Source organism: Phasianus colchicus, chromosome 8, assembly GCF_987193195.1.
Source record: "Phasianus colchicus chromosome 8, bPhaCol1.hap1.1, whole genome shotgun sequence".
NCBI classification, from domain to species: Eukaryota; Metazoa; Chordata; class Aves; order Galliformes; family Phasianidae; genus Phasianus; species Phasianus colchicus.
Window position 1 is genome coordinate 16,714,500 of NC_143443.1, and position 16,784 is coordinate 16,731,283.

Below are 16,784 nucleotides of genomic sequence, written 5' to 3' on the forward strand. Positions count from 1 at the left end.
TAAAGGAGACAAGACTCAGTGGTAGAGCTGAGCTCCTGAACTCTATGCTGGTTAAAAAGTAGAAAGAATAGATACGGCCATTTCCAGTGTTACGATGGATGTCTGTTATACCTCTTCAACTACTGCATTATTTAACTTTGAGACTGCAGTGTCACCAGGTAGCTGCTGTTTGCTTTTTTTTTTTTTTTTTTTTAATTCCAGAAGCTTCTGACAGTCAGCAAGGATTGTATCCAAACAGTCACAGTAGCGCACAGCTTGTTCCAGCAAATGCATTATTAGCTATTAAACATTTATACAGCAGTATAAAGTTAGACCAAGATTCACAAACATAAATAAGACCTGTTCTTTGCACTGCAGAGCTTCCAGTCTAAATCATGCCTATATGACATACAGCACAGCTGCTTGTAGGAGGAAGGGTGAGAACTGTTTGAAGGAAAAGTGATTTCTGAGAAGATGGTGACTGGAGAAGGATTTGTGGGTCTAGGATCTAACGAATCAAAAGGTGCAAACTGAAGTGAAAATAGGAATCAAAGCAATATAGCTAGTTTAGGAGGTAGTAAGGAGCAGAAAAGAAGTTGAGAAGTTGTTAGTTATGAGATAAATTTAATATGACATGGATTGGAGAATGCTCTCTTTTTGCCACTTTTTGAATATTCAAGCAGAGATTCCTTCAGTGTTTGATGCATCTTGCAGATTTTGAGGATGACACACTTTGGATAGCTTTCTACCAAACTTCTCTGCATGCTACCAGAATGGATTAAAGTCTGTGGGAGTATCTGTCTTGAAAAGCAATTAATATAATTTCTTTGATCTGCCCTGGTCAAGATAAAACTGTATTCCTTCAATACCTATTGATCTTCTGAGCTCTGCCACTTTTTCCACGTTTCTAAACAACAGTTCCACCTGGGAAGCTCCTTCTATTGACTGGGAACTTCCAGTACTAGCTTTATTCTCTCAAGATTCATTCTATCTATTTTTCTATTTCAGCTTCCCCCCCCCCCTTCCCTTAGAGTAATATCAAGGAACTGAAAAACAAAGGATTGCACTGATGTTTGTATCTGTTGTCTGGAGTCTCCCCTATAAAGGAACTACATAAAACATTTCATGATGAATCTAGTGAACAGTATGGGAAGAGATTATTTTCTGGGGCCGGCTCTATGCAGAGTTATGTGGGGCACAAGGTCATCTCTATTCTGGAAAACCAAGCTGACTCCACTGTGGTACTGCTGGGAGGAAGAATACATACAAGAGAGGCATGGTTGGTGCCAGGTCTTAGTGGTTCACACAAGCAGCTTCTACTATGAAATTATTAAGGTTTCTGCCAGTTATGTTTGTGTTGCTTTGTGGCTTCATCTCAGATCTGGGCACGATTCAAGTACAGGAAAAGCCAGTTGCCACTGTGAGGGGAGTGTGCTACTAATATACAAACTTGCAGTGTGTAGCATCAATGTAGATTTTTGCCTGTTTTCAGAAGAGCAGAGTATGAAGTGACTCAGCTGAACTCATGGAGAGAGACTCTGGGTAAGCCTGAAAATGAGACTGTAGTCCTTGCCTGGGGCTTTTCAGTGCCCACGCATCCATTGTGTCCCAGCAGCAAATCATCTACATGTGGGATTTGGAAAGCAAACTTTTTCTTTGCCCCAGCACTGCACTTAACTATCTCAGACTATTACTCTTCTTTTCACTTTCCCTCACCCTACAGTCATTTTTAATACAGAGCTATCAGAGGAGTTGCTAAACATTTGGCTGAGTGCAGCAATTTTAATCAGAGCAGTTGCAGAATGGGAGAAGTCACATGCTGGAAAGCTGCTTGGACAGAGGCAGTGAATTTGGGAGCAAACTGTCAGAAAGGGTCATCCTGTCACCAGCTCTCAACACATTACCAGCCTAGCAGGTGAGCTGGTCATGCTGCCTGTCCTTCCTTTCTGCTCTGCTCTGCCAGCTCCAGGCCATTTGTGTACAGGTGACAAAGGCCACGGCTGGAGGACACACAGATAGTATCACTGGGTACTGCCTGCCTGGGGCTGAGGCTGGAGTGAGGACCTGTTAAGAGTGAAGTCAACAAGCACTTTGTGATCTGTTCCCAGGTAAGCCTCCATCCATAGGGCTTTGACCATTTGAGCAAAACCTGCTTGACTTCAATTCTTAGTTTCAGGTTTCTGAGTGCATGAGTTCTCCTGATCTATTGGCAGCTGCTAGAAATAGTAATCTCACCTACTTGTGGCAGGGCTCACTGACAAGCCTACAGGGTGCAGCTATCTGCTCCTTTTGTAGACTGATGACACCTTTCAGTATTTGGCCTAAAGTGAAAAGTTTTCCTGCTCAGAAAAACATAATGTTGCATGGAAGGGGCTGCATCTATCCCTCTTCCTGCAAAAGTAGAAGAAGTTGTAATAGCCTAAAACTAAGATTACTATATCAGTCCAGCTGGAGGATGTTGTTTTTTAGATTTGATTTAGGTAGCATAAACTGGTGAAATTGGCTTGAGTTGTTGAACTAACTCTGAAAACAAGCAGCAGAGCAAAGGTAATTTGTATAAAGGTCTTGGACCACTGCAGGCCTTGGTGCCAAGGACAAGACAGCTGGAGGGAGGGAAATGTCACTGAGAAGGTGAATGGGGCATCTGAGATATTAGCGGTAGCTACTGAACAGTGGAATGAGGTAGAAGTGAAAGGGGCAAAAAATGCAGATAATAAGTAATCCTGCTTAGCAAAATATTGCTAAGAAATAAAATTTCACCTCTGTAAAGAAAACCATAAATTCCAGAATTAAAGCTGGTGATCTGAAAATGAAATGGGAACTAAAGGCTGTGCCAAGGTTATACCTTTTTTCCTTCTCCACACATATTATCACAGGGAAAAAGACAGAGTCTGTTTCTTTTTTCCTGCCTGTTCCAGAACCACAATGGCTAGATTGATAAAGCTTATGCTATTTCAGGTTTGGATCTGTGAGCTAAAGGAGATAAATTGCTTCTTGCATGGGAACATGTAGGGGGTGGGGAGAAAATAAAGAACGAAGCACATGGGAAACATCTGCTCCAAGGAGGCATTTTAGGAGTAAGCGTCGGCAAGAGAAGCAGCTGTGCTGCTTGCAGGGCCAGAGCTGCAGGGAAAGAGAGGAGAGGAAGCAGAGCTAGTTGTAAGGCTTCAGCCAAGCCTGGAAAACAGAATAAAGACCCAAAGTGCAATCTGGGGTGGAGGTACCTCTCTGAGATTGAAAATGAAAGATTTGGAGTTACTGTGGGTGCTGCACTGCCATTAACCTAGACCTTGCTCAGGGAAAGAAAAGGGGCATTTTGCATATGTGCTGAAAGTGAGGTAGGTGGTTAACTTAGAGACTGATGTATGAGAAATGATGTATTCTTTGTTAAGAGAATCATATCACTCTGTAGTCAGGAGGGAGCTGAGCTGTCTGAAGAACATCAAGCAATCTGAAGAGGAACAATATGAGAGTAGGGCTACCAGACTTTGCTTCTTGCTGTGCCACAGGTTCCTTGTGTGAGCTCTGCTTTAAAGTAGATTCACGTGTTTGGTTCTGAGTTCTCAAAAATGCCAGAAACATTGCTCCAGACATACAGACAATCATGCTTGTTCCCAAATATTTGTCTTACCTGACTTGTTCTCTTGGCTTCTGCTTTGTTTCACCAAACTGTGAAAGATTTTATTTTTCAGTTCTCCTATGGAGCTGTATTTTCATAACTGGTGTAAACTGATCCAACCCGTGGCTAGCACTGGTGAGGCAAATTGGGAACAGGTCCAGCTGAAAACTTATCCAGTAAATACAAATTGATGTCTTGCTGATGCAGTGAAGCTGCTTTGTTTCTTCTCAAGCAGTAGAGATGCCCAGCTGCAGCTTTCCCAGAATTGCTAATTAGTTTCTTGTATGTGACTATGGGCTTCTGGTACTGATAAAGGCTTTTTGGATTAAATAATGTGATGATCTGATCAACTGTAGCTTCATCCAGCTACTTTTTTTTTCTGAAAAGGAAAAAAAAATATTCCATACATTGCTAAAATTAAAATGCTTTTATTTCTCTTTTTCTTTTTTTTTTTTTCCACATTGCTCTTGGGAGACTGATCCAAATCCTACTGAAAGCAATAATAGGATTCGTGTTACTGATATCAGACTTTGGATCAGTAATAAATTCAGTTATTGTGCCTGAGGATTGTACTATTTATGCTCCACTCCTCAATCTTTATATCTCATGATATGTAACAAGCTGGAATAAAATCTATGTATCCAGTTGTCTCTTATTACCATTCAAATTTATAGGAAGCCCTTGTACACTTAAAGACCACAGTTGCCCTAGAACTGATCTAATCCCTGTTTTCATAAGCCTTTTTTTCAGCTGGAAGTACCTCAAAGTGCTCTACAATAACTTCTCAAACGAATCCAGTACAACTCTTTTTGTGGTTGTGCTACACCGCCATTCCCATAATGAGCCATGTGAAAGGCAGTTGTGGGATTGCTTCCTTACTAGTTGAAAAGAGCCATCCACAGATAGACAGAGTTGTTAATCCTGGGTTCTGGATGGACCTAATGGTTTTTTTTTTTTCCAGTCTAGGTGGGCTGCAGAAAGAAAAATGAGAAAATTTTCCGTGAACCACAGTAAAAGAAAATTTTGTTTCCTGTGTGAGAAGAGCCACTCCCAAAGCAGAATGCTTTCAGGGTGGGTGGGGAAGTTAGCTGGAAGGGAGAGGCTTTGTGATCCAAATAACAGATTCAGACTGTTTGAGGTTTTGTTCCGCATCCCTGATGCTTGGTTGAATTGCCTCAGCCCACCAGATATCTGAGTTAAGTCAATCTCTGGTTCCATGAAGTGGGTGCATTTTTTTGAATGAGTCCAGAGACACTTCACCCTTTTGTGCTCAGAATGCATACTAAAATATCCTATTAGACTTCCATGTACGTCAAGAAAAATTCTGGGTGCGTATAACTTGTCTCTGTTAAGAATTTTTTTTTTTTTTTTTTTAAAGATTGCACTGTTGAAAGATCCATCTTTTTCTTGAAAATCGTTCTGTCCGTTCCCCTTCCCTTGCCTAGGTACCTTTGCTCTCATTTTCTTTTCATTTCTTAGTGTTGTCCAGTGGAAATGAGGCAAGAAGTGAACTGAACTGGTAGAAACTCACTGGCATCCCAAACCTGATTTATTACATAAAAGAAAAAAAAAAAAAAAGAGAGAGAAGAAAACTCAGATGAAATGCACAGAAAATCTTACTGGGGTGTGCAGTTCCTGCAGTCAATTCTGTTAAGCTACTTCAGATCGTATTGCAGGTATAACTCTTCTTAAGTAAGCATTCCAAGGCTGGATCCTCACGCACTGTAGTGACTCTTCTGATTTGTACAAGCCCACATTAGAAGGCTTTGTGCTAAGGTATCGTTCAAAAGAAAACTGTTTTTCACTGAACCTCCATCTCCTTCTCTAGGAGCTGTGGAACCTCCTATCCAGTTCTTGAATTGTTGCAAATCTGCATTTTCTAGGAAATTTTGATGGATTTGGGTGTATAAGTAGGAGTGCCCATGGACATGAGCATCCTGAAACATATCCCATCAGTGAGCTGAGCTCCTGACTACTGATCAGAATATCTGGTTGCACCTTGGCTGTTTTTTGGATAAGCAAGTTGTCACTGCTGTATATTTACATGAGTTACTCCATCAAAACTTCCTCAGCATTTCATTACTCGAGGTGTAGTTACAACCACATGAAGGAAGTGGGAGTCCTCTAAATCCCTCTTTGTTCACCATGTGACTCTTAATTAAAAGAGAGAAACAAAGAGGTGGAGGTGAAGATTGCAGTTTTAGTCGAGCCTTAAAGAAGGGCAGGTAAGGTAAGGGTGCATCTAGGAAATGGAAGTGATTTTCAGTGTTGCTGGTCCTCTAGCAGTATGTATATTGTGATGTAAAAAAGAAAGGATGGACCTGTTGGGGCACAGTGAAGGAGGCTCAGCACCACAATTTGCAGCTGTAAATGGGTCAAAGATCAGATCTGAAGGCTGTTCATTAGGGCTTATGCAGGAGGAAAGGGATCATCTGTTTTTGCTGCTTCATCCCATGCACTTTCTGTGGAGGGAATGTTGTGTACTCTTCAGCATGGGTGAAGTGAGAGAGGACAGAACTAGGAAGCAGAGCTTTGCTTATGTGTATGTCTTCGCCATACCTCATGCTGAAACACTCAGAGATTTCTAGAAGGCTGTTTCAACATAGGTGTGAAGCCTCACACAGGAAGAATGCACGCTCTCAGGTAGACCAAGGGGTCTGTGACATGATCACACTTCTTGCACAAGCGAGCAGTCTTGGCCATCCTAGGATTCAGATACAGCTTTCTCTTTGTGATGCTGTTTTGCAGCTTAGAGGAACTGTCTGGCAAAGGTGGGAGCAGAACTTTCTATTGATATGAAAAAAAAACAACAAAGAGAACAACAGTATCAGACTTAGCCTGGACTGTTTAGAGGAGAAGTAACCAAAAATAGGCAGCGTTTGAATTCTGTGGTGTGTACAGAAGGCAGTAAATATTTATCTGTCTTTTCCTTCCCTTTGAGATATATACTAAAGACTTCACTGTCAGACAGACAATCCCTGTTTCTATACTAACCCAGCTCTTTAAGGGAGACAGCCATTTCCTATTACAACCGTATAGAGGCCTTGAACTAAAATACTTTGCATGCTTTTGCAGACCTACAGGAAACATTAAACACGCAAAGACAGACAAACAGCTGTTAAGTCCCAGCTTAAAATTAAGCGGAGTAGGGAAGCAGAGTTTGTGGCTGCTTTTCTTAGACCCAGTCTCTGAAGTCAATTGGTTTATTTTGCATAGAAGTATCTTGTTTCTGAATATTAATTAAGACCAGCTGTTGAACCAGCAGAGCTGGTGGGCAGTTACGCCTTTTGCTCCGCAGTGAATGCTTGAGCACTGCAAGGCTGTTTTTAAGGTATGTCTCTCATTGTACAACTATTTGCTACTTGCTGCTGTGGCTGTTACCCAGTTGAAAATTGAAAAATGCCAGCTGACGATATATAAAAAAAGAAATGCATGCACTTAAAATAGCTTTGATATTAAATATCAGGTTTCATGATCAGAATGCATAAAGCAGAAAATAGGAGAAATAGCTGCTGAAATCTGTTGTGGAAAGACTGTTGGTGAGAAACTTTGCACGTGAAATAGTCGGACTGGAGTCTCAGGGGAAGAGATACATAGTGGCAGTGTGAAAAATGGGACACTGCCTTTGAGGAAGTGCAAATTCACTTCAGGCCAGTAATGGTTATGTCCCAGTGTCTGATTTTGGGTGATAGTCAGAAATTCAAAATAGCTTTGATGCTTGTATCTTAATGTACATAGTTAATTCTCTGTTTGTGAAATAGACGCAACAACGCTGATAATACAAAGCAACAGGTGTGGCTCAAAGATGCTCCTCCTAATCCAGTCTGCTATCTCTGGCGGGAGCCAGTGTCACAGCCTCAGGAAAGGGGTTAATGTAGAGGCCAAATGCACAGTGCTACTTCACCAAAGTATCTGCACCTTCTAGTAACTTGTGGTTAACAACTTGCCAAGGTGTGAGTTTTAGCATTTAATTTTTGAGCTAGTTTACACAGCAGAACTCCACAGGATCCTGTGGCAATGAGGTTTGCTACCCAATTATATATTCTGTAAAAAGGTACTGGTTTTTGTTTGTTCTAAGGCTTGAAGTAGCCTGAGAAGATTTCATTCAGTGCTTGTGTTACCAGAAGGAACGAGCCACCATTCCCAGATTTGTGGTTTTGATGCCTTTCAAGATTTAATAAAGCTCTCATTTCCCCTCTGTCAACACCTTCTCAGACTGAAGAATCCTGATTTTTTTTCAGTGTCTCCTTGAAGAAATGTTCCTGGGACTTTCACTGTTGTTACCACTTATCTTTCTTCCCTATCTAGTCTTAACTTTGAGGTGCTAATATCTATGAGAGATGCTGTCAGTCATAAATGTTGCTACTAATAAACTAGTATTTATTACCTTCTTGGAACTTCTTGGTGAGCAGGCATTCTGGATGAATTTGGTATTACATTACATGAAGATTTAAGCCTTAGAAAGCACACATGAACTCGTAGTTGTCCTTGCAGGGAGGGAAAAAAGGATCTTTTAGGGATTTATTTCCCCTAAGAAGACGTACTAATTTTGAAAATGGATAGATAACTATCCAGTATGCTATATTTATTTCTGAGCTGAGTTAGAGACAGAGTTATCTATTTTGTTTTTTAATTACTGTTTTATTTATTTTTAAGAGAAACGCAGAGTAAGAATAAAATTCAGAAGAAAATCTTTCTTGTTAAGATTCCAGCACTAAATCACTTTACACCCAAGAAACTGCCAGGACATCCTCTTCCTTTCCATGGCAGCTGTTTCCACTCTGTATTTTAATGAGTGGGCTGAACTAAAGCCTTTGGGAAGGGCTTTCCTCTCCTCCCCCCTCTCCTGGCATCCCTACGTAAAAGGCTGCACTACAATATCACGCTCTGTGCTTCTGTTGAATGAGTAAATGCGTATGGCTGGACAGCCCAAAGGAAGGGCTACATCATGTTCTCAGCTGGTTAAGCTCCTTAACGTGAGCTTTTAAAAATTTTCCTGGATGTTCATCTGACGTGATTTTGGCTGCGAGAAGTGAGTATTTAAAACCTCAGAAGTTTTAAGTGCTTTCCAGTCTCTTCTGCATTTTCCTCTATAAATAACTTGTGGACTATCAGTTGCCTTTGGAGGGAGATTGCTTGAATTATCTCACGTTATGTTTCCTGTTAACTGTTTGCATCTCTTCTGAATGGCTTAGAATTTCCTGCCTAACGTTGTACACTCAGATTCTTGGAGGAAAGTAGCTCAGATGATGTTGCGTATGATCTGCAGGGGAAAGTACTAGCTCCTTTTTACTGTGGAAATAAGCAGGACTTATCTCTGCAGATGTTCCCAAAGTACTTTCTGAGTCTCCCTCCTTTTTCTTTATTCCTCTCTGCCAGCTGAGTGACTTTTTTTTTTTAATAAAAGCCTGAATGTGTAGTTTTATTCTATGTGTAATCAGTCACTCTTATCTGTGCTGTGAACATCTGCTTTTGCAGCAATACAATAATTTCTCTGTTTTCTGTATGCTTTCTCATACTGACCAGAACTGAGAAAATGGTGAAAGCAGCAGTACTTTTTTTTGCTAGTTTTCCTTCGGTACTCGATTACATTCACTAAACTCAGCAAATAGCAGAATTCCCTCTGGAGCACTGGGAAGCTGCCCAAACTCGCTACAGTTGCGTTTTGACGGACTATTCTTATAGTGGGGTTTTCTTTTTTCTCTCTCTTTTATGGTCTGCTGAAATTCTTCCTGTTGTAACTGCATTCCTGATTGATTCCATTCTCAGATAGGCACTTCTTGCCTGTTAAATTTCCCCAAATGAACGTCCTGAAACAAAAGAGATGCCATGTGTCTAACTGCAAGTTCATCTTGAGGAATTCTTAACTAAAACTGAGGGTAAAATGGGCTCAACTTCAGCAGTTCTTAATTATGGGCTGAAATTATTCTCTTAATGTAACAGAAAATTGAAGCTGACATGAAGCCTTAGAAATTTGGTTTGTGTTTGGTTCTAGGTTTCTGTACTGCAGCTGGAACCATTTAGAGCCAGCCTCAAACTTGATGAATTGACTCAATAATTTGTAGCATAGTTGAAACATTTTAAATGAGACCTAATGCTAGACTTTTTTCTTGGTTCTGCTGACAAATATGGGAGAATTCCTTTTGTTTTAAAAGTCTGTGAGAGTATAGAATCATAGAATTGCTCAGGTTGGAATACACTTTGAAGTTGGGTGTAGTCACTTGGACTTTAAGGCAGGCACGGTGGCTGGTATCTGTGCTGGATCTTCAGTTCCATTTTCCAGTTCTATTCTGTTTGTGTGATGACCTGTGTCTGTCCTGGTTACCTCACTTTAGTTTTGCATGGCAGAGGCAGCCCCTGCTTCCCCAGGCAGCCTGTGCTGTGCATAGCTGCCTGCAGTTGCTCTTGGGTACCAGAGATCTTCCATAGGCTTTGGTCTGAGAGATGAAAATTGCTGATAGTTTGATTTTTATTTGGATTCAGCTGGAGTCTGTGAGCACTTTTTGATTTAGGTAGATGTGTGTGATAGCTGAAGATGTAGCCATTCTCACGATGGTCTTAATGTTTCCATTAGGTGTGTTTCATCATCTTGCTTAGTAACTTGTGGTCATTTTAAAGGCTGGAGCTGAGTTATGTGACACTGGGAGCAAACTGCTGCCTGCTGCTGTTCTGAGGAGGAGTTCTGTTTGCCAGCACTTTTCTGAGGGCCCTCCTGCTCCTTCCATCCCTGCCTGTGGGTGGCTGCCAGGGCCTGAGCTCAGGAGGCTGAGCAAAGACTAGCACATTGCTTCATGCTCCTGGTGGGTTTTCCCAGGTGGTTTCCTTGAGATTAAAATCCAAAGTTTGCTATTCTAGAGCTTTCTGAGGCAGACAGGCCAATTGAAGCAGATGTCTAGAAGAATGGCTGAAACCCAGAGCGTGATTATTAACAGCTATTAAGCCACCTTGTATAGAGCTTCAATCTGCTCTGCAGGAGGGCTCCTCTTGTAAGGCTCCTTTCAGGTGACTGAATGGTCTCCCATTTATAGAAAATGCAATCTCTATTGCAACCAGTGCAGTAGCTCACTGTCCTGTACAGCCATTAGTTCTTGGCCAACAAGAAAGGGAATGACCCCACCTGGGCACAAGTGGGCCCAGCAGCCTAGGAAGCTCAGCCTGCCTGTGATGGAAATAGGTTTTGGCAGTGAGCTGGGGCTCACCAGCTGAATGTGCAAGTCTGCAGCACACAGTGTGATCTCTGTCGTGTTATTTGATCTATTTGCGTTATGTTTCCTCCACTGTGCATGTAATAATGCTTTATTTGTTTGTGTGGTTTCTATCAGCTCTGAACTAGTCTGATAAGGAGTGCAGTCCTACACACACCTAGAGCTTTAGGGATGGGATTTGATTGAACCATGAGATACCACTGCAATAAAAATACTGAAATATGAAAACAGATTTTTGAGGTAACTGCATCTGAATTTATTCATATAGAAAGCATTTGTTGAACTGAAGATCTGCTGAAAGCTTTATTGGGAAAGGGTCACATCTGTCACACAGAGCATGTCTGTTTGACTTCAATTTATTCCAGTTAATCCATAAAGTAAGATCTTGGGCTCCTATTTTTGGTTTTAAGTTCTGGTAATATCCAAGTGGAGGCAAACACAGATTAATGCATTGACTCTTCCCTGCTAGGCAGGCTGCAGTAATGTTTAGCACATTAATATGTTTTAATGTAGCATTCTACATTATTTTTAGATTCTATTGAAATTTGCTGGCTCCTTCTGTGAGTGGTGGGATTCCCCAGGGCCGAGACTGCATAACTAAAGGGTGTCCTGTTGTATGAGAAACCCCATACAGCCTTTGACATGATTAGTTTCTGAGTTACAGAAATTGTGTTCTAATCTCTCCAGACTCTTAAAAGGCTTACATAAGTTTTGCAGAGAATGGACTCTGAAGCCTATCTCTTCTTGTTTACCTCTCATCATCTCACCACATTCATGAAAAGCGTTTGGCACTCAAATCTGTGCTAACCTGTTTTGCAGCTCACTCTTGAGTACCTATTCAGGGTTTTCATTCTCGGTGTCCTGATGTTTTCTCTGCGACTTCGTAATTGCTTTGAATTCCACTGATTATGATGTTGAGGAAAAACGAAAAGGATGAAGAAAAGAAACGGAACAAATTTTAGTCCCTATTTATGAGAAAGGGGGAAAGATTTGAAAACAAGTATGTTAAATATGATTTTTCTGCATGAGCTTGGAGACTCTAAAGATTATATGAAATGAATGTACTTTTTGAGGAATAGAGTATTACTTGTCTTTAATGATGCATTTTTCTTGCGAATAGCATGCATAGAAGGGTTGTTATCCACAAAGTTTTTTCTGGATTTTTTGTACTCAAGTATTCTCATTCTTAACTTATTCAGTTATGAAGGAGGAAATGATAGGGAAGGAGAAGGTGTGTTTCTTAGCAGTGAAGTAATCATTAATGATGCCAATGGAAATCAAATGACCCTGTCTGTGATGTTCATCTTAATTGTTTTTGGTAATTGGGAAAATACAGCCCATCTCATGGGGATCTGCCTGGCTGCAAGTACTGGCATGGATCGGACGCCACAGTGAGGAGCTTAGGTTGGATTTAAGCTTTAGAACTGAAATCCTGTATAAATGCATTTGAGATAAGTTACTCTGGGTAGATGTGGGAGAAAGAGAAGTCTCCGTTCTTGAGAAATGCTGCTGTGTTTGAATTGGTATAAATGCTACCTGGAATGTTCCAGGAGCTTATGGCCAGTAAACGTTAAAATCCTGTGAGGTTTTTTAGGGGGCTGTGAGGATTGAGTGATAAGTGCACAGCTCTTATTAGTATTGATCTTTTTTTTTTTTTTTAAGTTCTTGAAAAGGAGGCTGGTGGTTTTAGCCTTTTTTTTTTTTTTTTTTTTTTTTAATTTGAGAAAATGAGGCACTGCACTGTAGTGCAGTGATAGCAGAAGGCTGGGAACGGAGCTCAGATTTCCTGAGTCCCAGATCCTCAGTGACCTCTGAGAATCTGAGCCCTGCTGAATTGTCTTGAGGGAGGAAACGTCATGCTGAACTGTGATTTCTTAGCAACACTCTGAGTGGGTACATCCTAAGGGCTTGGAAGCTGATTGTCATCAGAAAGTCTGCTTTTCATAAAGTCAGATCTGGAAGATGCATGGATACACATCCAAAAATTAGGAAGGGGAGGAAAAAAGCTAATATCATTGATTCTATTTGCATATTGTAGTATTACCAGGAGCAGGATATCATCCCTGGTAAATCCTATATGCTTACGGAGCATATCATGTGGTCCGCATGATATGGTACCACAACAACAGACATCTCTTTAAACATTACCTTTCCTCAGCATGTTTGTTGTTGTTTTTTTCCCTTGGAATATCTGGTTTGGTTGTGTGGGTTTTTTTTTTTTGTTGGTTTTGTTGGTGTTTTTTTATAGGGAAGCTGAAGTTTGTTGTAATGCCCTCTCCAGTAAGGCAAGTCCTATGAGAAGAGATTGTTGCTTGAAATTGTTTGAGCTTTTTATATAATCAGCCACTCCTAAAAATGGCAAAACATCACTGTTTCATGCACAAGGAGGGGTTGTAAATAAGAAACTATCCAAAAATACCATAGTTCTTGGCAGAGACAATAATATTTGGCAGGAAGTTTGTCTGTAGATAACACACAAGACTGCTACTTTAAATGTTGGTTTCTTTTTTTCGTTTTTTCTTAGTAGGATCAAAAGGTTCCCCCTCAGTTTTTGGTGTATATATGTATTTAAGTTGTTTTGGGGCACGCTGTATGTAATTAAGTTTATAGGCTTGCCCAAAACCTCAGATTGTCAGCTCCTACACATAAATGGCAACTCATCCATCACATCTTCAGTAGCAAGGGGGAGCGGGCTGTCTCCTTAGAGCCTTTTAAAATGCCTTGCTTTCATATTTGCCAAGTTCTTTTATTCTCTGTAGGTTTTAATGACTCAGGCTTCTGAAATCTCTTCCATACATGGATAAAGTGTAAGCACTGGTTGGGGGTGGAGGGGGAGAATGGAGGGAACAACTTACTGAACTGATAGTTTTAAACAAACTTGAGTGGTTTTCTTAGAACAGCATTTTGGTCCTCTCAAAGTCATATATGTATGTTCACATACAGAGCATCTCCTAGCCTCAGTCATTATGGAAACTAATGGAAGTAAGTCCATGTACAGCAAATGCCATCTGTTCGCATACAAAAAAGGTGTCCAGCCTCAATCCTCCATCCAGGCCTGTCTGAGCAAGGAGCCTTTTCTGACGTTGTGTTTCTGCCTTTGTCTGTCTTTTACTCACATGTTATGAAATAATTTTAATGTCATCTCCTTCTAACAATGCACACCTTCATGCTTCTGAGCAGGTTGATAATGTATGGTCAGCAGAACTATCAGGTCAAATGTTTTGTACTCATTTCCATTTCTAAAATATCCACTAAAATAATGAAAGATTTTGTGGGACTCGCTGAGCTCTCTTCAAAGTGAGAAACGTATTCAGAGGAGCTGTTTTGGCTTGGTGCTCACTTATGTCAGACAGACTTGTATTTTCTCTGTTGCAAGGCTGTTGGTTACATTGGTCACATCATCTAGGTGTTTTGGATAGGTTTTTCAGAAATATATAGTGCAGTAAAATCTGCTCCCGTTCAGACTAATGGAGGCCTATTTCTTCCATTACAGCTTTATTATGTGACGTGGCAAGGTCAGGATCCTTAAGACTAGGCTTTTCCCTCTGGTGGAGAGGTATAAAGGGACCCTGTGCAAATGCCCATCTGGCTTGGGCATTTGAAGGAGTCTGGTGCTACGTGAGTGTCAACCAGCAACACCAACTTGAGCTAATCAGTGAAAGTGCATGTGGCATTTCTACACTTCACTGAGAAACACCCCCAAATTCAAGTAATCTGGTTTTCTTAATAAAAACCAAAGTGTTGATTATGAATTGAAGAGCTCAAAGTATGATGTGAATTTGTGATGTGCGGGGTTTGTTCTGTGCTAGCTGCTGCATGTCACAAGACTGCTAATGGAAGCCAATTTCTTTGTCGTAACGCTACAGCAATCTATCAGTTGCTCATGGCATTTTGTAACAGATCCTTGCTAAAGTTCACAAGGATATGAAGATCACTGTCTTCTAAATGTCACGTGTATTTTGCAGATAGATAATAAAAGCGTTTTGTTACTGAAATGAACTGCCTTTTCTCCCATTGACATTCTGAAGCTCAGATTAATACTGTGCCCTGTAGCTCCGGATGACATTGCTCAATTTGTATTAAAGCACTAGCAGAAATAAATAAAACCGTATTTTAGGGCATCCTTGTTACGTGATCTGAGGCAGTTGTTGAATAAATTAAAGAATCACTATATTAAGTGTTGATTTAATGTGAATGCAGATTGCCGTACAAGTGCACGCTAATGGATGCCTGCAGACCCCATGACTGCCAGGACAATCCTTGCTTCCATGAGCAACTGCAGTCTGCGGGGCTGCTCATAGCTGGCTGTGTAAGGTGATGCAAAATCAGGTCCTAAATACAGAATGCACCGTGGGCTTTTTTTCTGTGGAAGTGGACTGGAGGGTTGTCTTGAGGTGTAGGACTTCTGTCTTCTCTTTAAATAAATCAGGATGGTGCAAAATTGATTATGGTCTAAGATGTTACTTCAGAAAACGTCTCATTCCATTTCCATTTTTTAATGCTGTCTCTGGATTTACACAATCAATAATATACATAAATCTTTTATGAACTTAATCTATATTTCCTTTCTTGTATGTGTCATCTCTGTCAGCATCAGAATAAGCAGGATCCACCAGAACAGATTATTAAATACAGCTAACACTACTGGCTGTTTCTGGAATATGAACTCCATTACAACTAGAAAAGGTTACTGTGGTTCCTTAGTACAGGGGTTGTAAAGCAAGCTGGAAATGTGTAGGTCAGTACTTTTCTGATAACTGTGTAGAGAACTGAGAAGACTCTTGATGTCCACTGCAGCGTATGTTGAGCATCTCCCCTCTTAATATATGGTTTCATCAGCTGCAGTATTTTATTATTGATACAGTTGTCCTGATCTTCAAGGGGTTGTATTTGTAGGCCATCAGTGATGAACAGTCGTCTTAAAATAGGTGCAGATTTCTCTTAGACCCAAATCCTGCTCTTAAGAGTCCTGAGCTCATCTGTGTCAGAGCAGAGAGAAGTGTTGAGGCTTCCAGGTCTGCTTGAGTACTTGGTACCACAACCTGTGTGGGACTTTAGGAAGGTGTACTTACAAAGGTGAGGTAAATCTCTTAAAAAAAGCAAAAAACAAAAACAAACAAACAAACAACAACAAAAAAAAAAACAAAAAAAACCAAACAAACAAAAAAACAAAGCAAGGCTCCGGACTCTTCCCATAGTGGAGAAAGAAAAGCACTGCCATGTGGCAGTTCATTCCAGCATTCCAGCTTATGTGCCCATTCTAGGACAGAATGATGTGTCCCTGGGAGGCCCATGCTGCTCACTATGTACTGTTGAGATAATGGTCTAAATGCCTGATGTTTGGTTAACTCTCCCTAGCTGAAATTGATCTTGTCCTTACTGTTTGTCTTGTGGAGATGTCCATGCTTAGAATCAATGGCAACGCTAATTGTTATCATTGTTATCTTGAGTGATGATTATGGTCGACAAAGTTCCTGCATGCACATACTTGTTTGCAAGTCACACTTTGGCAGTGTTTTTTGGGAATGGGGGAAGATTCCACTGCTAGCAAGCACAGGATAGGAAATAGAAAATAGAGGGTCACAAACAGATAATTACACCTGCAGCAGTCTGCAAGATCAAAAATTTCTGTAAAATTGAAAAGCTGAGAGTCTTATGCTACAAATGTTTCAGATACGTGGTGTGTTTGATGTTTGCTTAGAGCCAAATGGGATGTGAACTTTTTGCACGTGTGAGGTTGTTTACTGGGAATGGATAGTTTTGCTCTGAACCTGTCACATAATTGCAAAAACTGACAAAAGCTTGTTTGAGATCCCTATTATTCTCTCACTGCATTACTTTATTCCATGTGACTCTTGACTATCTCATAAATAAAGTATCCTAAAATTTTGTAGAGAATGCCATCCTAGTGATGTTAGTATAACTACTTAATAAATGTATTACAGCAGCCACTGGAGTAGGTGATAATGTGCTCATTGCAT